This window comes from Lepidochelys kempii, chromosome 3 (genome assembly GCF_965140285.1).
Source record: "Lepidochelys kempii isolate rLepKem1 chromosome 3, rLepKem1.hap1, whole genome shotgun sequence".
NCBI classification, from domain to species: Eukaryota; Metazoa; Chordata; order Testudines; family Cheloniidae; genus Lepidochelys; species Lepidochelys kempii.
In genome coordinates this window covers 92,717,637-92,743,056 of record NC_136382.1, presented here as the reverse complement: position 1 = coordinate 92,743,056, position 25,420 = coordinate 92,717,637, and the positions used below count along the sequence as shown (strand labels likewise).

General features: G+C 38.7%; 1 protein-coding gene across 1 annotated transcript in view; it reads left to right on the top strand.

Annotated features, from left to right (window-relative positions):
* The window catches only part of MAN1A1 (mannosidase alpha class 1A member 1), a 215,307-nt gene that overhangs the window by 133,783 nt on the left and 56,104 nt on the right, over positions 1-25,420 (top strand). The window lies entirely within an intron of this gene.

The window sequence follows — 25,420 nt, the reverse complement described above, 5'->3', positions numbered from 1 at the left end:
CAGGGACCAGTGAACAGCCACCATTTTAATATTCTAGAAAATTTTAGTCTTCCTACATGCTCACTGGGGGGAAATTCCTATAAGATCTTATGTTTTGCCGTTCTGAATGTAAATAAATTAAAAATAAAAAGTTAGAGAACATACGTGAATTCCTAAGTGTGTTTCTCATTTTCTTTTTATCACTTGCTGTGCTGCTAGTCATGAGTGCAATAGAAATACCCCACTTACCAAAATAGAGATTTTTCCCGTTTTAAGCAGTTTTGGAAAGCCTTTTGGGGGAAACATATTCTATTCAATATTTTTTTATACCACACTAGTCTCAATAGTAACAGCACTTTTGGGAGTGCATTAAGAGATGTGAGTAACATCTATCATATGATTCATTCTCTTCTCTCTTCCTCTCCCCACGGAGAAAATTGTGTGTGCAGTGCAGTGTTTTGGTTTACTAGGATTTTGTTTCAGGTTTTTTTAATATACACATTGTGTGTGTTAAAGGCAGGTTGAAGGAAGTGTGCCTTGCACTTGGGGCAAAAGATAGTGAAAGAAGGAAGTTTATGATGGTCCTTAGTTTCTTTGGGAGAAAGACTGGTCCCCAGAAAAGCTCTGTCTCCTGCATAGATGAGTTTCATCTTTATTGTAGAAAGTTCCATTTTTTCCAAGGGTGGAGTTGTCGACTACGGTTCTCATCCCAGAGAATAATGATGATCCTTTAGATATCCTGGGACAGGCCATCAACTGCCATCAAGACCTTGGACGTGACTCTGTTGTATGGGAATCCAGCATAGAGAGTAGAGGATGGGTTTGGTTTGCTCATGGTAGCCAGTGTTGCTGAGGAAGCATGCCGCAGTGTTGCGAATTAGTTAGAGTTTTGAAGGGCTGATGGCTTCAATCTATGTACCGCAGGAGCTTTGAGGGAGCACAATGTTGAGATTCTGTATAGTCTTGGGCAGTGAAATCAGTCTCTGATTCCAGGGCCAGGGCATCAAGGGTGTAGTGGATTCAGCACCAAGTGGTTCAGTGCCTCCTCCTCACCCAAAATTAGAACCATTCGGAATGCCTTCAGAACTGAACTAACTTTTTTGCCGGCCAAACAGAAAAATCAATTGATTTCCCAGCTCTAGCATCAATAGAAGCTTTGTCCTTTGCCTCCCTTGCTTCAGGGAAGCCAGTGTTTATAACATTTGAATGGGACTGACACTTGTGGGCAGGAGACAAACTATGACATACAGAAAAGTAGTTTGGATTGCTTTTGTCATGTTGGGCCAGTCAAGGGTAAATCTCTATCCCTGGGGACAAGTTCCTATACAATACTTTTCTGGTTTGGATGGAAATTGTCTCCAAAAATATGACCCAGCCCACCTCTTTATTTTTGAGCAGAGTTGGACATTTGTCCATATTATTCCCACTCAGACAATGTTACCACTCTTCCACAACATCCAAGTATTATTTTCACCTGTCAGAAGTAAGGGGCGTGAGGCTTTCTGCTGTTCCATAAAATATCTGGTCTCCACTCGCCTGGAGAAAGGGAGTCCGGAGGTTACTTAAGAACCTACTTGTTAGTAGGTAACATTACTGCTAATCCACTGACTTGTTCCTTTTTAGAATAATGTTTGCTTAACATCCTGACTAGCTCTTCACCATGTGTAAAGTATATTTATTAGATTCATAGATATTTAGGTCAGAAGGGACCATTATGATCATCTAGTCTGACCTCCTGCACAACGCAAGCCACAGAATTTCACCCACCACTCCTGCGAAAAACCTCTCACCTATGTCTGAGCTATTGATGTCCTCAAATCGTGGTTTAAAGACGTAAAGGAGCAGAGAATCCTCCAGCAAGTGACCCGTGCCCCATGCTACAGAGGAAGGCGAAAAACCTCCAGGGCCTCTTCCAATCTGCTCTGGAGGAAAATTCCTTCCTGATCCCAAATATGGCTATCAGCTAAACCCTGAGCATATGGACATGATAATATATTTTAAAACACTGGAAAGAAAATTGTAAACACCCCTTCTCCCTCCCTCCCCCCCCCCCACACACACACACTCCACACTGTTAGCAAGTGTTGGTCCTGTGATGGAATATTATGTAGGTTCCACCAAGTCATTACCCACCAGAGATATAAGGGAGCTGTCTGTAAGGAAAAGATATAAGAGATGGGGAGAACAATCCTGAGATGGGAACCATAAGAGCAGTTAAGACTAGGGAGAAAATTTGAGCTGAATGTTAATAAAAGCAAACGCCAGGAAATGGTAAGTTTGTACACTACATAGGCTACTGACTATGTTTGAGTGTAGACTGAGAATAACATCTGTTCACAATAGATTCAGTTATGTCTTATTTCTGCATTTTAACATCTGTTACAAGTTAAAAGTGGAATTGAGCTGAACTCTTAATTCTCTGTTCCACGAAGTGAGAAAGCAAATGGTTGACAGAATGGTTGAAATATCTATGAACAAACTGGATACAGTAGTTACTCAAATCATAGAATTGTGGGACTGGATGGGACCTTGAGAGGTCATCTAGTCCATCCCCCCCTGCACTGAGATAGGACTAAGTATACCTAGACCTTCCCTGACAAGTGTTTGTCTAAATTAGTCTTTAAAACCTCCAATGACAGGGATACCACAGCCTCCCTTGGTAAGCAATTGCAATGCTTAGTTATCCTTATAGTTAGAACATTTTCCCTAATATCTAATCTAAACCTCCCTTGCTGCAGAGTAAACCGTTTAATGTTTGTCCTGCCTTCAGTAGACATGGAGAACAATTGACCCACTATCCTCTTTATATAACAGCCCTTAACATATTTGAAGAGTGTTATCAGGTCTCTCCCTCAGTCTTCTTTTCTCAAGACTAAACATGCTTAGTTTTTTGGATGAGGAAGAAAGTTCCCTTAACAAAACAACATTTATGCTATTTGAGCATTGTGCGTATCTTTGTATCAATAAGTAATGTCTTTATAGCAGGCTAGGCTTTGATTTTCATTAATCACCATACTGTACAGAATGGCTGTCTGAATTAGGCTGGGGGTTTATCAATCCCTGAAGCAGTGCAGAATTGAGAGGGCACAAAGGTGGTGCCCTAAAGCCAATTTAGCTAATATGCCTATAGGAAGCACAACACAGAATCTCACTCTAAGGCCATATACTGTATAAATTATTTCTTCAGTCTTGAAAAAAGAAAAAAACTTGTCCTAAAATACTTTTTGAATCATGGTAATGACAGACCACATTTTAAAATAGTGCAGAAAAAGTAAGGTTCTGTGACACTGCACCCCATATTCTTCATAGTGTTGTTATGACGTGATTATGACATAGTTATGATGAATGTAAGATAAGTCATGAGATATCATTAGAAAGGTTATGATTTTCTGAATATGATTATGCTATTTGTATGCATGTATAATTTTGTATCTGAAGTTATGTCTCTGTATTTCAAATGTAGTTACACCTGGGGAACACCCACTAGACAAGATGCCTACATTCTAGATAGTGGGTGAGGAAGAGCCATTAGAGAGAACAATAGGCCTTAGGAGAAGCTTATCTCCCACCTGGGGAGCCTTCCTGTGAATGCTCCAAACAGCCTGTGAGTGATGGCTGCTATGACTCTACAAGGACATGTGATGAAACCACATGTCTCTAGACTCCATTTTGGAATGTCAGTAATTTTCCACAGACCAGTCTGGGAACTAAGCTTTGAAACAAAGGGTTCCAGATATATGCAAAAGCTATATAAGGCAGGGAGTGACATCATCTGGTGTTCTTCACTCCCCACACAAGAGACTCCTGGACCCAGGCTAAAGGGATTCTTAGCCTGTGAATGGAACACCTGGAGATTCCAAGCTGTAAGCATGTGTAGCTTGCCCCTTAAGAATCTGCAGCCTGCTTGTATCATGTCTTACGGTGAGAAACTACTATTCATATCCAATCTATTTAGTATATTAAGAAGGGCTGTCGATTTAATTGCAGTTAAGTCACGCAATTAACTCAAATAAAAAAATAATCGCGATTAATCGCAGTTTTAATTACACTGTTAAATACAAACTGAAATGTATTAAGTATTTTGGATGTTTTTCTACATTTTCAAATATATTGATTTTTGGTTACAACTTAGAATACAAAGTGTACAGTACTCACTTTATATTATTTTTATTACAAATATTTGCACTGTAAAAATGATAAATGAAAGAAATAGTATTTTTCAGTTCATCTCATAAGAGTACCGCAGTGCAATCTCTTCATTGTGAAAACGCAATTTACAAATGTAGACTTTTTTTTGTTACATAACTGCACTCAAAAATAAAACAATGTAAAACTTTAGAGCCTCCAAGTCCACTCAGTCCTACTTCTTGTTCAGCCAATCGTTCAGACAAACAAGTTTGCTTACATTTATGGGAGATAATTCTGCCTGCTTGTTATTTACAATGTCACCTGAAAGTGAGAAAAGATGTTCACATGGCACTGTTGTAGCTGGCATTGCAAGATATTTACGTGCCAGATACGCTAAACATTCATATTCCCCTTTGTGCTTTGGCCACCATTCCAGATGACGTTTCCATGCTAATGACACTCGTTAAAAAAATGCATTAATTAAATTTGTAACTGAACTCCTTTGGGGAGAATTGTATGTCTCCTGCTCTGTGTTCTACCCATTTTCTGCCATACGTTTCATGTTATAGCAGTCTCAGATGATGACCCAGTTTTAAGAACACTTTGTTTTAAGAACACTTTCACTGCAGCTTTCACAAAACGCAAAGAAGGTATCAATGTGACATTTCTAAAGATAGTACTCGACCCAAGATTTAAGAATGTGAAGTGCCTTCCAAAATCTGATCGGGACGGGGTGTGGAGCATGCTTTCAGAAGTCTTAGAAGAGCAACACTCCGATGTGGAAACTACAGAACCCGAACCACCAAAAAAGAAAATCAGCCTTCTGCTGATGGCATCTAACTCCGATGATGAAAATGAACATGTGTCAGTCCACACTGCTTTGATCGTTATCAAGCAGAACCCATCATCAGCATGGAAGCATGTCCTCTGGAAAGGTGGTTAAAGCATGAAGGGACGTATGAATCTTTAGCGCATCTGGCATGTAAATATCTTGCAATACCGGCTACAACAGTGCCAAAAAGGGACTTAAGTGTTTTTGGAAATTATACTCTGTCTTTCTCAGCTGTCATTTTGCTTGCTTGAGGAAAGATACAGATTTTAGTGTTTAAAATAACACTTCCCTTTGAGTTTCTGGACTTTATTCAAAACTCCTTTAAACATTTTGTTTGTCTTAAAGAAACAATAATCATCCTATTTAAGAGCCTGTACCTAGTAAGAGTATTTAAAGAAACCTTAATGGGAATGAGAAAATGAATATATGAAAGAGGATCAAAACAAATGAGAGAAGTCAATAAATCAGAAACCTTATCTGTTGGCTCAATTCCACTTCTTATCGAGAATACCTAAAACATGAATATTGCAGAGATTGAATTGTGTTAACTACTAGAGAAACTTTGGAAGAAAAACTGGTAGGTACAGATTTCAAAGCAAATTATTTTTTCAGTTGATCGTATAGAATCTCTAATTGTACATACTAACATAGCTGTACATGTAGGGGATTGTAGTGAGAGCATCAACCTCCTCATATTTTCTGCTCCAGCTGTCACTGCTGACCATACAGAAGTTACACCTGTAAATGGTATTTTTCCTTTTATCTTATTGTCTAATTCTGGAGATTATACGTAGTTGTAGAGGAGAGAAATGAGTCCTAAAAAAACAAAAAAGCTAGGAGTTCTTTTGATTGCTTGCTTGAATTTTAGGACAAATGCCTCATTTAAAAGCAGTAGCAACACTAAAATAAATAAATAAATAAATAAAAAGCGTAGGGTTTAGGGCATAACGCTGGGAGCCCTGAGAGTCCCAGCTGTGTCAGAGAGACAAGCTAAAAACTGGTCTACTGTAGAAAATTAAGTCTGCTGTCACTGAGAGGTGTGAAAAATCTACACCCCTGAATGGCATAGTTAAGCCAACCGAACTCCCAGCGTAGGCAGCACTAGGTCAATGGAAGGCTGCTTCCATCAACCTAGCTGCCACCTCTCAGGGAGGTAGATTACCAGCGCTGATGGGAGAAACACTCCCATCGGCATAGGTAGTACCTATGCACTGCATACACGTGCTGCTGCAGTCCTTTAAGTGTAGATATACCCTAAGGTTTTAAGTCCTCCCTGCTGGCATCGCAAAGTCTTGTGGCTTAGCATTGGAGACTCTGAGTGGCCAGCAGACAATAGTCTACATTATCTTTGTCTCTGCAAAGGATCTATCTATCAGTGATTAATTTGCATTTCAAGCATTCTTTAATCAACAAATTGATTTATGTCCTAGACACAAGTCCTTCAGCCTGTATTTAATTTCTAACTTTTAAAAGAAGCGTTATTTACTAACTATTCTAATTATGTCACCAGGGTATAAACAGTGTTATTAGCTTTTAATTGTTTTAGGCAGCGCAATCCTCCTTGTGGCAAATTGTAGAAGGCTTTGCTTTAACTGAAATGGAGAACTAGTTGGTTGTATGTTACGTGCTTAGTGTATTTCTTTAATAGTAAAAATCAGATGAGCAGTACTAAAAGTAAAATGAAAGGTCTTGTGCTGCTTTAAGTTGGTATGTGTACTTTTTCAAGGAGCATGCATAAAATAAAAGCAGTATATACAAAACTAAGTTAAACTTCCATGATGATACAGAAGACTTTACAGTTTGGACTGTGTATTACTTTGACTCTAAATGGCAAAGCACTGAAAATAAGTGTCCTTTTTATATAAATTTTCAAGACATTTTTAAACCTATTTGCTGTCTGATTTGCAGCTGAGCAGTGCAGAATCCCAAACTATAACATTTCAGAAGAGGCTCCAGGGAACATAGTGTAAGCATGTAGCCATTTTAAAAACAAGAAAAATGTTTTTCATTGTTAGCTCATTCATTAATATATGTAGTTCAGACTGCAGCTTTAAGACATTTGATTTGTGTGTGAAGGTGCCATGTGGCTCACCTACACAAAGGATGAGGGACCAACTGTTGTTACCATGGATATCTCCTTTAGCCCAAGTACCAGAGGCCTGTGATTGTTTTGGATCTGAAAGACAACGGTTCTAGTTCTGCCTTCCCCCACAATACAAGATGTATATAGTAATTGTTTTTTTCTTACTGTATATGAATTTATTATAGTGTGAGTGATTATGTTCTCAGATTCTGTGTGCCTAACCTAAAGAATCTAATTAAAAATCCCTTCCCTATCAATTGCTTTGATTTCTTTGGATGTCCTAATTCTAATAGTTGTCCAATAATCTGTAGTTTCATAATAGACAAGTTTTAAGTTGGTTAAAACCAAACAAAGATTTGGTTAAAACCAAACAAAACTGAAAATACTTTTTTGGGGCGAGGGAAAGAGAGGAGAGGACACATGGCTTTCATGCGTAATAAAGAAGGCAAAGAGGGCACAAGCACGCTCCCCCATTCAAGTAACAGTAAGGGGGCAGAGTCAACGTAAAAATCACACTTAAGTTGAATTTTTTTTTACCTTTGTCACAAATAACATCTGGAATTGTTCTAATTGAAAGATTAGAGGAAAACCTTTTATCAGTTTACTTCGTGCATTTGACGTTATATATGCGGTGTAGTTTCCATTATCTGAATAGCATGGGGGACACAGTTTTTATTCGGATAAGCAGGAGTTCAGATAATTGAGAGGGCAGAAGCAGCAGCACCCAGAGCTCTCTGCAACTCCACTGTTATGGCCCCGCTTGCCCGCTCCTGTGTTGGCAGGACTGCAGAGGGCTCTCTGCACTGAAGCAGGAGCCATTAAGCAGCAGGATGACCTCCCTTGCACCTGGGGGTCTCTATTCTATTATCCGAATCAACTGCGGGACAAGGATGGGATACAGAGAATGTGGAGGTTTGGATAATAGGTTTTAGAAAATCCAGAGTATACTGGATTCAGTTTCACGGTTTTGCCTATATGAGTCAGTAGTCCCTAGGAAAAAGAAAATTTAAGAAATAAATAATTCTCAAGCCACAAAAATTGACAAAGTGACTTGGGTACGGTATCTGAAGTTGCTTTAACCTAGCTTTTAAATGGTCTAGTTTTCAAACTGCTGGACTAACTTTTAACAAATGTGGCCATGGTTTTATTGAGAGAAGGGGCAATACTCCCAAATATCATTAAACTCCAAAACCTTATTAACATTCCAAAATATCATTAAAAACAAATAATTGTCAACTGTTTTTCATAATTCGCTGGTAAAATGGATTCTGTTAGGATCTTCAGAGGCAGAAAATTCTGCGTGTTTTATTCCCTGAAGAAACAAGACCTCCTTCCATATTGACCTTTTTAAAAAAAAAAAAAAGTTCTCCTCTTGATACATAGATCATTATCTATATTTATATAATCCCCCTGAAGTACTTACATAATAGAATCCCTCCATAGCCTTTCTCCAAACAGTGTAAGGTGTAGTCTCCCTAGGTTGTTATAGCTGAAACCTTCCATATATTTGGTTAATTTAGTAGCTCTATTCTGGAATTTCTATATGTGGATAGTAGTAATGTGCCCCAGGTGCATACATACAATATATAAATATTTCACTTGTCTGAATTTTAACCTTTTTGATGGTCGCTGGGAATCCTATAAGCCTGTTGGCATTCTTTTCTGAAACAAGAATGCATGAGCCTCTGAGTTCCAGACGCCTCAGGAATGGAGGTTGTCCGTAACTCTGAACAAAATGCAGTTCGGGCTCCAGTTCCAGCAGTTGACACTCCAAGGCAAATTGCAAGAAGGGGCAACACTTCCTCAAGTAAATTACTACTGATACCTCTACTCTGGAAGCTACTGTCATTTACGGTGATTTCTGACCATTTAACCAATTTGCTTTACGATTTCCATGACCTTCAAATGCAAATTGAAAAGTTATAAGTTTTCAATTTTCTGCTGCTATTGTGTAGGGAACAAGACCATTAAGGGAAGACCACAAAACACTTTTGTGTCTCCAGCAGTCTAATACCTCAGAGAGGGATTAAAACCGTTGTGGTTGCTCCCATTCAGGCTGGGCTTAGTGTTGCCAGGTGTCCGGTTTTCAACTGGAACACTCGGTCAAAAAGGGACCCTGGCGATTCTGGTCAGCGCTGCTAACCAGGCCATAAAAAGTCTGGTTAGCATGGGGCTGGCAGGCTCCCTACCCAGCTCTGCATGGCTCCTTGGAAGTGGTAGGCATGGCCATGGGGGCTTCACCTGCTGGCCCCACCCCGCTCACTGGCTCTGTAGCTCCAATTGGCTGGGAACTGTGGCCAATGGGAGCTGCGGGGGCAGTGTATGTGGGCGGAGGCAATGCACAGAGCCACCTGGCTGTACCTCTGCCTAGGAGCTAGAGGAATATGCCTGCCACTTCCCGGGAGCTGCCTGAGGTAAGTGCCACCCTGAACCCCTTCCTGCTCCCAGCCCTGAGCCCCCTCCCAACCCAAACTCCGTCCCTGAGCCTGAACCCCAAACCCCCTGCCCCAGCTCAGAAACCCCTCCAAACTCCCAGGCCCCAGCTCAAAGCCCCCTCTTGTACCTGAACCCCTCATCTCCAGCCCCCCAGGCAGAGCCCTCACTCCCCCGCCCGCACTCCTTCCCCAGACTGGAGCCCCCTCCCATGTCCTGGAGCCCTACCCCCAGCTCAGAGCCCATACATGCCCCAAACCCCTCAGCCCCAGCCAGGAGCTCCCTCCTGAAGCCCAAACTCTTCATCCCTGGCCCTACCCAGAGCCCTCACCCCCAGTCAGAGCACACACCCCAGCCCCAGTCTGGTGAAAATGAGCAAGTGAATGAGGGTGGGGGAGAGCAAGCGACAGAGGGAGCGGGGATGGAGTGAGTGCGGGACGGGGTGCCTCAGGGAAGGGGTCTGGACAAGGGTGTTCAGTTTTATGTGATTAGGAAGTTGGCAACCCTAACTGGGGTGTCACCAAAGGAATGAAGAACTGGCTTCCTCAGGCTACCAGTGTCAATGAGGAATCCAATAGCGCTGTTTGATCTAATAAGACTCCAAGATTGCTAACTACAGAGAAGAAAAGGAGGCAGCCATTATAACCTCAAGTTGCTTTCCTCTACACACTAGGTCTGAGTTAAAACAGCTAGCTTTCATCCAGGAAGCTATCTGAGACAGGCACTAAGAAAGCAGAGCGATCAGAGCCAGGGTTTGAGAAAGATTATACTTGACTACCATTAGAATTCTGATTGTATTATTGACCCAGAACATCTCTACTCACCCAGCAGCTACACATACATATTAAACATAAGGACATAACCCTGAGGCCTCCCCACATACACAAGAGAGCCTTCAGGAAGGATGAGCGGTTGCCCATTATAACTGACTACTACACTCAGAAGGAAACAAATGGAGATACTGTAAATTGATCTCCATCCATGCCATATTACGGATCTTTGCTTCATACCTCTTTTTTTTATGGCCCTTTACATATAACTCTTTATTTCCTTCTACCCCCACCACCTTTTTTGTTTTCAATTTGTATAAGCATATTTACTTTCTGGTACCATACTTTAAATCTAGCTAGCAGGATGGATGTTTACAATGTTGTTTGCTGTCTTGAAATTTGTGATAAATCTGCTGAGGATGCTATAAAGAGATCAAGCATTCTTGTGTAGCATTTTGTTGTTCAGTCCTTTTGGAGTGCCTTCAAAACAATTTTTACAATTTGTTTTCCCTAAATAAGTTCCACTTATTATAGATTATTTTCCCCTAGTAATCAAAGAATCCCATCATCATATTAAGATCACTGAAGCCAAGCAGTTCTCAAACATCAAAATCCATAATTTCTTTAGCCTCTGTGATGATAAGGTTTAATGGTGTTTCCCCTGTTGTTAAGATCCTTCTCAGTAATTCAGCAAAGACCCTTCTTTTAGGATAATTGGTTTGTTCCTGCTTCCATTTGATTCTTGAATTGTATTTTGAGTGTCTCCCAGTGTTTGTATTCATTGTTTGTTTTTGATTGAAAACTCCTCAGGTCGACCATGTCTTCTATAGCATATTCTTCTAATTTTATAGAAATTATAGAAATGTAGGGCTGGAAGGAATGTCAAGATGTCATCTAGTCCAGCCCCTTGCCCTGCGGCAGAACCATGTATACCTAGGCCATCCCTGACAAGTGTTTGTGTAGTCTATTCCTAAAAACCTGTAATGAAGAGTATTCTACAACCTCCATTGATAACTTATAGCACTTAACTCTTCATAGCGTTAGGAAGATTTTTGTAATATGTAGGGTAGGCAGAATTCAAATTTTATGTTTGTAATTATCACTTTATTTTTAAGATTTTTAAGTGTTCACAGTTAGTGGGGAAATTATGGGGTGGGTGAGGGAATTATGTAATGTGAGTAGATGTTGAGATTCAGAAAGCTTTATAAACGTTAGAACAAATAGTCAAATCACATCAAAATATACAAAGTAAATATCCTTAAATCAAACTCTACCAGTTCTCATGCAGCATTCTGCTTACTTTGCCTAGATGTATATATCTGTTATCAATGAAAATATGTTTTTTTTTGGGGGGGGGAGGATGTATGGGTGGTGAAATGGACATTTACTGATAAAAATCTAATCCTTCCAAGCATATCTAAGTGCACTGAGAGCTTTCTCAGCTATTAATAGTTGTTGAATCTCCAACTTCTGTTAGTTGTTGAATTTCCCATAATTTCTCAGGTATCTGAGAATATATTAAAAATTCTAATTTAATCACTTCCCCTGTCCATCAGATGTCACTTCCTTGGAAACTGTGATGTCACATACTGACTAGTTCTCCAGTTATCCATGCTCTTCCAGGAGAAAAGGAGTAGACAAACGAATTCCTACTGTATAAACAAGCAGAAACAAAGTCCTTTCAGGCCTTACTGATGCATTTCTAAATAAACAAAAGGCAGAGACTAATTTGGTTTTTTTAGGTCACATGTAAGCCTCATTCTGCTTGTTTCTCTCCACTCATGTGCACTATAAAAGCCTTCTTTTGATATTAGTACAGACACACAAGAAGAGGCCATGCTGGTGAAACATTGTACCAATTCACTTGAAAATATATCTAAACGAAAATGTCCAAAGCACTCTTGAAATACCCATTAGTCTAAATCTTTTAAAAATCAATTTCCTACCCTTACCACTTCAATTCAGTTCTTGTAAATTTCTAAGTTCATGCTCTATGATGGTCAGACAGGTATTGAGCAATTTTAATAGTTTCTAACTAGACCAAAAAAATCACTACAAGAAGGAATACCTTCTTTAATTATGATTAAATATTTCTAGCAGTGAACTTGAATCATTCAACAAATTCCATTTAAAAAGGATGCTTAAAATACAGTATAGTTGAAATAGGGATTAAAATACTCTGTGGTTATCTGGAGTATTCCACCCATAAAAAGCTCTTAAAAATCCCTTACTATAAAGTTGACTCTAGCTTTTCTCTCAACTACATTAAATCCAGTTATAATTTATTTCCCTTATTATAACACCTTCTTACAATAATTTAAAAAATAGCTCCCAGAGAGGGTGCTATGCAGAAAGATCATTGCAGAGAATCATATATGGAAATAACTACAGCACTTCTGTTCTGCAACATGGGTTAACAATGATTGATTGCAATCTGTTTTTATTAACTGGAAGAAGAAATATGGCATAGCAATATTCAGAAAATTAATTGTAATTTTCTAATCTGGAAATTAAAGTGCATCTGGGCATGAGTACAGTTAGTGCAATTTTGTGATTTAGCAGTCATGACAAATTATCTTCATCTGTTTTAAGGCAGAGCGTTGTGTTGTTTTATCTTCATTCAATTTCGCAACTGCACCAGTTTCAGGAAGGCTTTATATGTAAAAGTGCTAGAGATGTCCATTCATTCTGAAAATGTCAATTGAAGCTCAGCAGCATTAATTAAAGCACTCTTTCTTTTTTCCTCTTTGTCAGTGTCAGTGTAGTTTTTATGGAACATTTGTATAAAACAGTGATTACTGGTAATTGACCTGCATATGTTGAATAATCTTAAAATGCTACTGAGAGTTTAATGTTCCTTGTAAATTGAGAGGCTTCCAATTAAATAGAGTTCTTAAGATAATCACTTTCAAAACTAATCAAGTAATATAAGGATGTTACTAAAGCTCTTATTGACTTAATTGTGAAAAATTAATAAATGCAACCAATGCAATTACTGTAATGGTTTTTATCTACTTGTATTTTTCATAATTTATCCATAAATCTGTTTTTCTGCAACACAAGGAGAAAATAAAAATTACTTAGGTGTATTAGATTTGGATCTGTGCAAATCAGTCTGAGTGCTGTCTGCCATATCTTTAAAATAAATCAGTGTTGCAGTGAACTATTATTATAAATGCATTGCTTTACTTACACAAAAAATCAAACCAGGCCCATTAAGGGGAGATAATAATTAACACAGTTTGGTCTGTTAAACTAATTTCGTAATCAAGGGTAGCATAGAAACCCTGCTATATTTATAGCTTAATAGAATCAACTTTGAGAAGTTGGTTCTGTTTGAAATAACCCCAAATCTTCAAAAGCCTAAAGTTGATTACTCAACCACACAGACCTTCCCACAAATGCTTAAAGGATTGCTGACTATGTGGTAACTGTGCCTCAAAGAACTGCAGACAATGTCCAGAAAATAATTAAAAATACAAAAGGGGTTTGAAATATGAAAAGGCAAAATACAACCATTTTAAGATGGTCATCAAAAATTCCAGATGAAGAGACTAAACATAACTCAGACTGGCCTTTTAGAGATAGTTTGCCATGTGCAGAAATTGGATCTTCTTGAAGCATTACAAAAAAAAACAAAACACTGAAATAATGGAAAAGCAAATTCTAATTAAAACACGTATTAGATCAATTTGACTTTTGAGTTTGTTGATGATCAAGTAATGTTTCTCTTGTATTGATTTATTGGAATGTTATGTTTATTAAAAAAAACAAACAGACCCTATGTATCCCTGATGGCTGTAGCTGGCTGGTCCATCAAGGCTGTATAGGCCACTCTCACAGATTCAATATATGCTACTACCAGAATCTGACTAGAGAGAGATCTTTGGGGTAGGGGACAGTCTTCTTATTCCGTGTAGAGCACCTTGCACAAAGGCATCTTAGTCCAGTACTAGGGCTCGTAAGCAGTACCAAGGTACAAATAAATAATATCAAATTCAAGTCTTTAAACCAAAATGAAAACTTTGGTTATTCCCTGGATAAAAATAACATATTTGCTTTAAGAGGAAGTTCTTGAAGCTTTACTCAATTTACTTTAGAATTTCACCGGGAACTGACTTGGATTCAGGGAACAGAATCACCCCCCCACACACATACACCCAATTGAAGAAATAGTAGGAGAGGGCAAGGGCTTATGTTGTTTTGACTTCAGATACGGCTCCCTGAGGCATTAAAAGACAGTGATATATGTAAATATGAATACAGAGCTATTTGGGTTTATATGAATATTTCTGTGAATGCACAATGTTAGTGCTTTTCCTAGTAAGCACTTCACAGCCAGCTTATGGTTGCCTTTGGCTTACATTTTCATTGAAGGTTCTCTAGTAAATTAGTTGATATTCTGTATCATTTAACTTCCTATGTACTTCAGTCCTGTTTATTAATGTTTAGACCTGATCAAATTATTCATTGCAGAAAATGTAGTACCTGAGTAACTTGTTTCATTAACATTTATCTTAATAAACCATTGCTTCCACAAATGTTGGTTCAAAAGCAAATGAAAATAGTATAAACACTGCTGAAGTGAAATACAGCTGAGAATTTGCAAAAAGACCCCGGAGAACTTGTCCAAATTCTTTCTCTCTCTGTGGCATATCAAATTTTTATTCTGCTGAAGCTTCTACCATACTGTACCTTTCAGCTCTTAGATCAGCAGTATTTTCTTGGGATACTTTCATGGACTACATAATCTTATAACAAGATGATTGGCACAGAATATACCTTACAAAACCGGTGATGATTTATATCGTACAATGTATTGTCTGGAGTGATATCCTAAGCTGTAATTCAATCAAAGCTGTGCTGACGCAGTATATTGTTGCACTGCTCAAGTGGATCATGCAAAACAACAAATTCCTCAAAAGCAAATTCAACTATGTATTCATCTCAGGAGTATTAGTAGTTTTGTAGAATGCTTTTTAACAAAATTAAAATATAGTTTAAAGATTTGAAACCTTTGTTTTCGGTAATGCTAGGCTTGCCTGAATTTTCTATTTAAATTTACATTTTTTTAGAACTTCACCTGAGTTATGTAGTTTTGCTTAGTCTTGTTTTATTTTCCTGATAATTTTTTTAAATTCATCCCTATATTTTGCCATATCGTTGGGTTTCTGTTGTGGTATTGCTGGCTTAATATTGAGGATTCTTCATAAGGGAGAGAAATTGACAGTTGGGTCTAGGAAGTCTCATGTTGGGGAGGAATCAGGGTTGCCAAAGAATCGACATCTAATCAGACAGTTCAAGATTAACTCTGAGTCACCATCTCCCTGATCTACTGCAGAACATCCTGTGTGCAGGGATCACGCTGTCTGTGTTGCATGTTCACTTGAAGGCAAGACCTGGAGACATTTGCGTGCACAAGCGCACACACCCACAATGATCTCCAAGGAATCCTAATCTGTTTACAGGCCAGAATATGTACAATATGTACAGTCTTCATCCTTTATTACAAAAAACTGACACAGTAGTCAATTTTTAAAATTTTAAACTCTTAAAATCTGAGATTTTCCAAGGGTCTGCCTAGCCCTTAGACTCCTGGAAGGTTTTTTGTGTTTTAACTAGTGACATCCGGGGGCCCCACAATACTCGCTCTCCTTCCCTAATAATGGAACCCTGGAACTGACCCTGCTTGAAGGTTGAGGTTATGTGAGAAAGTTTCAAGTGGCCATGACCCTTGCCACATCAGGTTGGCTGCATCAAGAGCAGGAGCCCCACCAGCTTCCTTACTTCTCAGCTCTGTGCGTCTTCCCAAAACCACCAAATCTCTTAAGAGCAAGGCATAAACCTCAAGGGGGCTCTTCAGATTGGTTCTCCAGGTGAACCGATCCAGATGGGGAATGTGGGTGCTAAATGCCCCCAGCAAGGCTGTGGTTTTCCCACTATTCATCAACAGGTTATGTGGTTTGTTACTGGTCACAGCAGGAATTGTATGTCATGATATTTTTTTTTCTCAAGGATATCATTTGAAAGCATAGTATGGAGCGGGAAGTCATGGGGTGTCTCATTGGCTAGCACTGAAAGCTGTGTCTCCAGGAGTCCTCATTCTTTCTCCTACTCTGTCCTGAGAGCTTTGGGGAAAGAGGGGGAGAGTAGTGTGTTTGTTTCTAAATTGTCTTAATATCCCAAAATTTTATTTACTTAGTAATAAATAATACACCCTCATCAAGGCAAACAGTAATAGAATTCCAGTAGCAGCTGTGGTCGAGACACTAATGTCACTCAGCATCTGGGACACCAGAGGGAAGGACAAAATGAAACTGCACAACCATAGGGCAATTTAAAAGCTATTAAAAAGAGAACTGAGACATGCATAGAATGACAGATATTGGTAGGTAAGCCATCCAAACAGTTTTGTTCTAGAAATTTTTCTTTGTGCATTTAAATTTAGGTTAAAAAGTTACATTTCTATTTAGAAAGTTAACTTCTTCTTAGAGAGATGTCAATAGAAGCAAATAATCCCTCAGCAAATTAAATGAAAGGCTACTATATCTCATTGATGTCTGTGAAACACTATTGGTGTACTTCTCCACAGTGGCTTATAATGGAATAAATGGGGAAAGTATTCATTATAATTGGATTTTAATAGTAGGTATATATAATGTATCTTATAAAGCTGTTAGTGTTGATATTTGCCCTTCAGTGGTTTCTAAAAGACCTAGAGAAGAGGGTATTTTTATTAGTCGTCTGTCAAAGGCTCCTTGATGTAGATACTTTTAGTTGAGTACATAGTGTTGGTAGGGTTGTCTACATTAAATACCCCCAGTAAAATGTATTAAAAGGGGCCCAAGGCAGGCTTTCTGCTCAACCTCTCTGGATGTCCACTTCAATTTTCATACCCTGTAGGGTATGCAACACACTGGAGCCCCCACAGCACACAAAATAGATCCTCTTAAAGAACACACATAATTTGATTTGAATTTTTGATAATTTTTCAAATGAATGCAAATATTAGACTGTGCAGACAGTGAACAATGCAACACATTTTGGTGTTCAGCAGATACAGTACGGAAATTGTACTTGCTCTGCTTATTCCACAGTGTGATTATTTTCTGTCTAGATAATAAAGTGTAAATAGTTCTGTGCATAACAGACTTGTTCTCTGGGATAATGTATCAAAGATGTTCTGAGTATCCCCACTTTTAAAAGTGATTGGCAAAGAATCTTTAAAAATCGAGTTGTTCCTTTTTTCTTCCTTATGATGGATAAAGAAATTCTAAAAGTATTTTAACAGCTTTTTAAAAAAAAAAAAACCTTAAAAGTTATGAGGAATGTCAGGTTTGGTATTCTCTGGTTTTGCAGAATGACTTCTGGGATGTTTCAGGGATGTTAATTCTGAACTCCAACAGCTAAACTGAAAATACTGGGAAGTTAAATCTTTAACAAAGGCTTATTTTAGCCAAAACATTAGTCATATAAATGTTAACAAAGACTTTATATAGTCACACTAAAAATTCCTTCTCTCAGTTGCTCAATTTTCATTTGCTTTGCTTTTGTGACAGTGTCATTTTATCTTTCTCCAGTCAAGTCTTCCTAGTTACGGCCTGCATTTTTAATGTGAGGAACATACAGAAGTTCTATATTATGGAGATGGGGTAAGGGGTAAAGTTACAACCTTTTAGCCCTTTATAGTCATAAAAACTAGAAAAAGTATAAAAGCCATTATTTTTAACTCCACAGGTCATCTTTAAATAGGTAAGTATAGTTACAGTATTTATTAAATGTCACAAGGCCAAAAATGCAGCAGAAGAATCATGAAATAAAAATCGAATACACAAAAAGGGGTGGGGGGGGGGAATGGTGTATTAAAACGTTATAGATGAGCTCATTCTATTGGAAAGTTTTTTGTCAAAGATGTAGATAGATTTAGTATAGTTCACAAATACCTGTTAAAAATCTTGGCTGTTTTTTATGGAACCCTTGCTCCTTTGTTCTTGAGTTATATGTTGTCAAGGTCTCTCTGATTCTCTCTCACCTCCCTCAACCTTTGGAGGACTGAAAGGTGATCTGCGTTTCTGCCCAGCCATCTGTTTCATTTTAAATACCTTGTTATGGGGGAATTCTGCACCAAAAAATAAAAAATTCTGCACACAATATTTTAAAATTCTGCAAAATTCTGCATATTTTATTTTTCAAAATAACTCAATATAATCACACCAGCTTCAATTATTTTAGTAATTTATTTCAAAATACCTGTTAAGTATGTCCTGAACAATACAGACAGTGAAAAAGATTCAGGAAATGTTTTTTGTCATATAGATTCCTTACTAGGTATATAAATACAGAACTTTGAGTAATTAATTTCAACTGCAATACAGAATCATATTTCCCAGCCCCCTCAGAAGCAGTGCAAAGGCTTGGGGGAGTCAGGGTAACAGGAGCTGAGGGAAAGGGAAAGAGTCTGGGAGTGAACCTGGACAGGTGTTGGGTGTGGGTGGGAGAAATATGGAATAGATTTTGGGGCGGGGGGTGGGGCAGGGAGGGATTGTTAGGGAGCCTCTCCCATGCAGATTCTGGCTGACCCCAGCCTCTTCCATTCAGTCAGGCACACCTACCCCCATCTCCATATGTCCCTCTATCCCCGTTCAGATACCCATTTCCCCCATTCCCGTGTGTCGCCACCTCACTCATCCACCCCCATGTGCCCCTGCACAGTCTCCATCCTGTCCCCACATGTCTCTATGCCCCCACTCAGTCACCCCCTTTGTCCCCATGTGGCCCTGCATCCCTCAGCCAGCCTCCACTTCCCATTCCCATGTGTTTCTGCATCCTCTCTCCTCTGTCCCCATGTGGCCCTGTGCCTGCACTCAGCCAGCCCCTTCCCCCATGTGGCCGTGCAGCCCCTCCCTTGTCCCCAAGTGGCCCAGCACCTCCATTCCCATTTAGCCCCTGCCCCAGTCTGTCCTTCCCCAATCCCCCTTCGAACCCCCAGTCTGTGACCCCCCCCACTCCGCTCCATGCTGTCTGCCCCCTCCCCACCCCCCAGCCCCTGTCTCCTGACCTGGCTCCACAGGCATGGCACTGTCAGGCAGGCAACCTCTTACCTTCCCTGTCAGCAGCTATTGCTGCTCCTGCTTTTTTCTAGCACCACAGTGGCCCCTGACTGCAACAACTTTTTGGCAGAAGTTATTTTCTGCAGACAAAAAAATCATGCACAGCACATTAATTATGCATTCACACAGTGGCAAAGAATTCTCCCAGAAGTAGCCTTAGCACATATACAATTCTATGGGTTAACCCAACAGTTCAGACCATGTGCTATTGAGATGGTTTTTTCACATAATCCCATCAAGAAAGTAGATTCTTCCCCACTGAGAATTGTTATCATTCTCTCCATTGCCTGTGTTCTAGCTTTTTGGGATACTTCATAAGAAATTTGAGCCCTCGATAATTCAAGAAGTTTACAAACCATGATGTCCCTAAATGTTTTATGAGTCACAAAGGACTTTTCTCCTCTGATCCTACTCAGCATTGGGGGTGGCATGTAGTATACATGTAGCTATATCCCTTAGTGAAAAGCACACCACATCTACATTGTCGTCTGTAACTACAGGTGTCAGTGAAAGGCTCTGGCAGTGGTGAAACAGCAGGAGAAAAGCCAGCAAACATTCCCTCTCTATGCCATAGTCTTTCCCTTTAGAGTCTCTTCTGCTGGTAGAGACAGACTCCAGCAGTGGAGAAGCAGTGGGATACTGCACTGATAAAACTGGCAGATGTACATACGTTGAGTTTGTGCTAACCATAATTTCTGTTTTGATTTGTAAAATGAGCTGAGCCCATGCTCTGGATGTGCAAAACTATAAAGCTCAAGGGTTTGATACTGGAATTTTTGGAGCCTTTCACTGATTTGTCTTAAGTAACTCATTTATTTGACAGTAGTTTAATAGCTTACGTGACATGAGTTGGTGGTCAGGCTAGTTCCCCAAAGACTGCTGGCCACACTGCTGAAACAGCCGTCACAATTGGCATTCGTATTCAGAGTGTTAGGATAAGCGCATGAAGATTGAACTACCTTTCAGCCCTGTAGGTTGCCCTTCCAGTTAGGGTTGAAGCAGCATGACAAGTTATGTGAGACAACTGCTGCTGCTGCTCATATTGCACCCTGTGTTTCAGCTGGGGAAACGGAGACAGAAAGGTGGTGATGCTACATTTATAAAATTTCTAGCTTGGAAGTTGTAAGTATTGTATAGTTCAGTGGTTGCCAAACTTGTTCCGCTGCTTGGGCAGGGAAAGCCCCTGACAGGCCGAACCGGTTTGTTTACCTGCTGCGTGCGCAGGTTTGGCCGATCGCGGCTCCCAGTGGCCGCGGTTCGCTGCTCCGGGCCAATGGGAGCTGCTGGAAGCAGCGGCCAGTATGTCCCTCAGCCCGCGCACTTCCAGCAGCTCCCATTAGCCCGGAGCAGCGAACCGCGGCCACTGGGAGCCGCGATTGGCCGAACCTGCGGATGCAGCAGGTAAACAAACCGGCCCGGCCAACCAGAGGCTTTCCCTGCACAAGCGGCGGTACAAGTTTGGGAACCACTGGTATAGTTAGTTTGGGAGCAAATTAAAATACTTTTTCACCCAACTCTCCTGAGAGAGATGGAAAAAATCGTATTTATAAAGTATTTCAAAAGTTATATATCTGCTTATATCAATAATAGAAAAAGCAAAAATATAAGAAAACACCAGGTACTTTTACTGATGAACTATTCATCATTTAATATATTCAGAAACTTATGGTGGTGTTGATTAGAGAGAGTGTGGTGATAAGTCCTTAGCATGGAAAATGTGCTTATTGAATCCGGTTGGATTCAAAGAAGATTGGTCAGTTGCTCTAAATTGTCCTGCTTTTATGCTAACTCTGTTTAACTTTAACATGTATAATTTTCATTGTGCCATATGATTAAAATCACTTTACTTTTAGTAAGAGAATTACTCTAAAACTTGATGACAGCTAATTTAACAGTTTATTTTACACAGTTCTCAATTAAATGCCTTAAACTGAAGTGATAGAAATATTAGTGCATATTATGAGCATTATTTGTTTCTGTTCATGTTAAAGGATTATTCTTCAACATATGATTTAAGTATACTCATATTTTCTACCCTGCTGTGGGGATACAGCCCTTTCAACCTTTTTCAGCTCTCCTGAATTATCTGGTACTTAAATTGAAAAGGAGGAAAAATTCTGCTTTGGATATTCCCTACTTCAGGCTATGATGTTGTTCTAATTTACATCAGATTATTGCAAAAAGATTGCTGAACAAAATTAATGTTAATGTAGCTAACTTAATTAACAGTAATAATGATTAAAGGCAAAACAAGCATTTTTAACTATCCACTCATGAGTAGGTATTTTGACATCGTATGCTTGTTCTTTTTTTAAAAAAAATTTTTAGACTCACCTAATCTTAAAGGGATGCTCGGGAAGTTTTAGACAAACTTTTGAGTGACACTAAAATCAGATGGAGAATGGACTGGATTATAATTTTTATCACAACAGGTGGGAGCCAGTGAGTCATGACATTCTGCGTCCTTGCTATTTAAGACAATTAGTATATAACACTAGAATTAATTCCTTTTTATATACCTTAGGCCATCTGTAAGGTGGCTACCCATTATGTGAAAATATTGGTTCCCTGAAGTAATCCTAAATAGCTGAAAGGAAGAGATACAGGGTCACTAGAATGTAATTAACTGGTAGGTAATAAAGTCTCGCACCTGGGGAAGACTGCATTGTCTTTATAAGGTCACTGTATCAATGCCTGAATGTGTAAAACTTGAGGAAAACCAGACACGTGCAACACAATATTCACAAATGTGCCAACTTTTCAATCAATCCCTTAGACAACAGTAAAGAAATATTCCTATTTAATTTCTAGTGAGGTGTAATTACACTAGTGCTGATTGATCAAATTGATCATAGTTCAGGCATTCTGTTTGATTTCTATTTATCTCCATGACTGAGTGTGGTAGTTTCATTTATAAACTTGGAGTCCCTTGAAATTGCATAACTCCCCACTATGAATTAACTTCTGTTTTATCATACCGTACTATATCAGGAGGCACAAGTGAAGCACTAAAATAAAAAATTCATAAATAACATGGATATTTTCTAGCATACCAGAAGTGTTTCACTTAGTATAAATGTATCTTGTGAAAAGCAAAATATCTCTTTATTAGTAAATTGACTGGATCCTCCTGGACAATAATATACTATTAAAAAATGTATGTGATCGAAAAAGAGAGCCTGTAAAAAGTGTGTAAATATGCATTTTTTACAGGATTTTGACTTTCGTCTTGATTATGAAATAGTCATGGGCAGTAAAGGATAAAATTGTGATATGTAAACATACCCTGTGCTGGGGAGAGGAAACTCTGTTTTTACTGAAAATTATTGATTCCCGTAAAGAAGGCTCTCATTTCTCAAATCCAAACAGCTTTAATGCAAGATATTTATACAGTGACAGTTATGTTGTAGCCAACCTACGCAATTTTGCAATGTTAAACTTTGCAATGCTATGTTCCTATTTTTTATTTGTAATTAACTAAAAATATACCCTGATCTTTAGCATTGTATGCCCCAGTGCAGCAAAGCGAAGTACTTAAGCCCATGCTTAAGTGCTCTGCTGAGTCAGGGGCTTGACCCCCTTCTGTTTTTCCCCTTTTCCACCACATCAGGTTCAGGCTTCTCCTAAAGGCTCTGCATAACTCTGTCTCTGCCTACTTATCCAGATTAATCTGAAAAACATGACACCTTTCCACTCCAAACTTGATGCCCTGTCTGTCCTCTTCTCTGCAGCCATCTCTGTACCTTTTTTCATACACTTGAAACTTGCTTAGGAAGGTCATGTTGTGTTATCTATGTCCTTTGTTACAATGCTTGAGGCTAACTAAAGGAACTTTTAGTGCCTGATCCTTCTCCATTGAAGCCAATGTGACCTTGACCATTGACTTTGATGAGCATAGGATCATGCCTATGATGAGAGTCACTGATAAAAACAAGAATTATTTGATCCAAGGACAAATGTATTTATAAGAAAAGTAAGAATGGGGGGTGGGAGAGAAAAGGAAGATTGGGGCAGGCTGGGAGAAAAAGATATTTCATACTTTCTTAAAACATTTGGCTTCTCCCCTTTTGGGGGAAGTGGTACTGTATTGCTGTACTCCTGCTGTGTTTTCTTTGTCACTGTATTTGAATATATCTAAGGATATGTTAAAACTTCTGAAAAATAAAATTAAAAAAACATTTGGCAAAGTAGATTATGTCTGGAAAATTACAAGTCTGAAAAAGACAAACTTGAATTTTTATCTAGAAAAACAGAAATCCATTTAATACTCTTTCATGTAAGTGTCATAGAATCTCTGAAAGTAAAGATCAGAAAGGCAGCCACGCACTGCCAGCATGGGGTCCATGTGTGTTATGCATAATGTTATGCATAAATGTGTTACATAACGAAAATGAACAAGGTAAGGCATTTATAAATTCATGTCATAATGCATGTCATAGTTGCAGTCTTACGATAAGTTACCCACTATCTGAAACGAGTGTTGATACAATTGTTGCGTTCAAAAGAAATAAATGGGTTGTCAGTCAAAATGACTATGATGCATAAATCTTGATATGATTGGTTGATGCACTAAGTGTTGAAATAAATTTTCAACACTTTGTATCTGCCATTTATTTTAATAATGCATCTATGTAGTTAGAATAATTTAATTCCCAGAACAAAAATTTAATCATGCCACATGCAATACCAAGAAAAATAAATGTGAATTGTAGTTGAATCATTGTAAGGCATTAATTATTTGTAACTTCAAAATATATCAATTTAATGTATTTTGATGTACTTAAAATATTTTATTAGGACTAGGACACGAGGCTCACAAAACAGGATGAAGTGACTTCAGGAAAATGAAGGATAAAATCCATATTAAAATGGCCATATGAAAGAATAGTAAACATGGTTTAGGCAATATAAAAGTAATTATCTAAACTCAGCTGTTAAATCTTAATTTATAAGATTATGATATAGTGCTTTATAAAACCATTTGAAATTATTTGTATAACCTGATAAATTATGATAGTCTCCCAGTTGTCAGTGTATGCTATCCAGTGTTTTGAAGCATCAAGCCTTGTAAATGGACAGTTTTCCCTTTATCTGAAAACTCTCCACCAAATTGGAAGGGCTGGTATACTTTAACCTTATCCTGCCTTGAAAATTGATGGTGGCTTTCTTTCAGAAAACGACTGCGTGCTGCTTCTAAAAGAGAAGTTGACTTTTTGACAATTTTTTTTAACATTTATTACTCAGGCATGGTTACTAATTTGAAGTAGAAGAAACCATTGTTCCAGAATCCTAGGCAGGGAGGCCCATCTTAACTATCTTTCAATCAACTTTTTACAAAGCAACTTTAAAACCTGAGATGAGTCAGTGAAAAGTTGGCAGTGGAGGGAAGTGTCTGGTACTTTTGGGGAGGATTGAGGGAGAAGAGTTGAAGAAGATGCTCTTTTTTTAGTCTTCAAAGTAGCCACTACTCTGGTCCACAGTCCTCTTTACAGCATTGTTGATTTCAGGAAATGCTATGCTGCTGCCAAAAACAAAGCACATATGAATGCCTCATATATACCTGTAGCTTTTATTTATAACAAATCAACCACTGCGTAAAACAGTCTTTCTGTGGGACTCTCTAGTTTCTTTAGTATTTGAACACAGCTTTTGTGTAAAGAACAGTCCACAAAAAGATACTGCTGGAGCGAATATGCTGCTTGTCAGTATATAGCTGAGTGAATAACAGGCTTTTTATGGTGGAAGCAGAGGAAAGATCCCCCTTCTCCTTTGCCTGCTGGGATTGCTGAAATGTGATGTGTCCTTTTATTCCCCTTGCAGAGAGGAAACCCATAGTAGTCATGTAAAGAACACGTTAGTGGCACCCAGCCTGGTTATTCGTATATTGTGAGATCATGGGCATAGTGTGGTGTTTTTGAAGGACTAACTGTGATGTTCAAAGACATATTTTAGACTAGGATAAATGGATTTAATTTACTCCAAGTACTACAGGATATGTATTTTATATACAAGCATTCTTTACATGGTTTCTGTCAAAACTCTATTAATTTTTTGTCAGTTATTTCCAATTCAGAGGGGGTTTTCA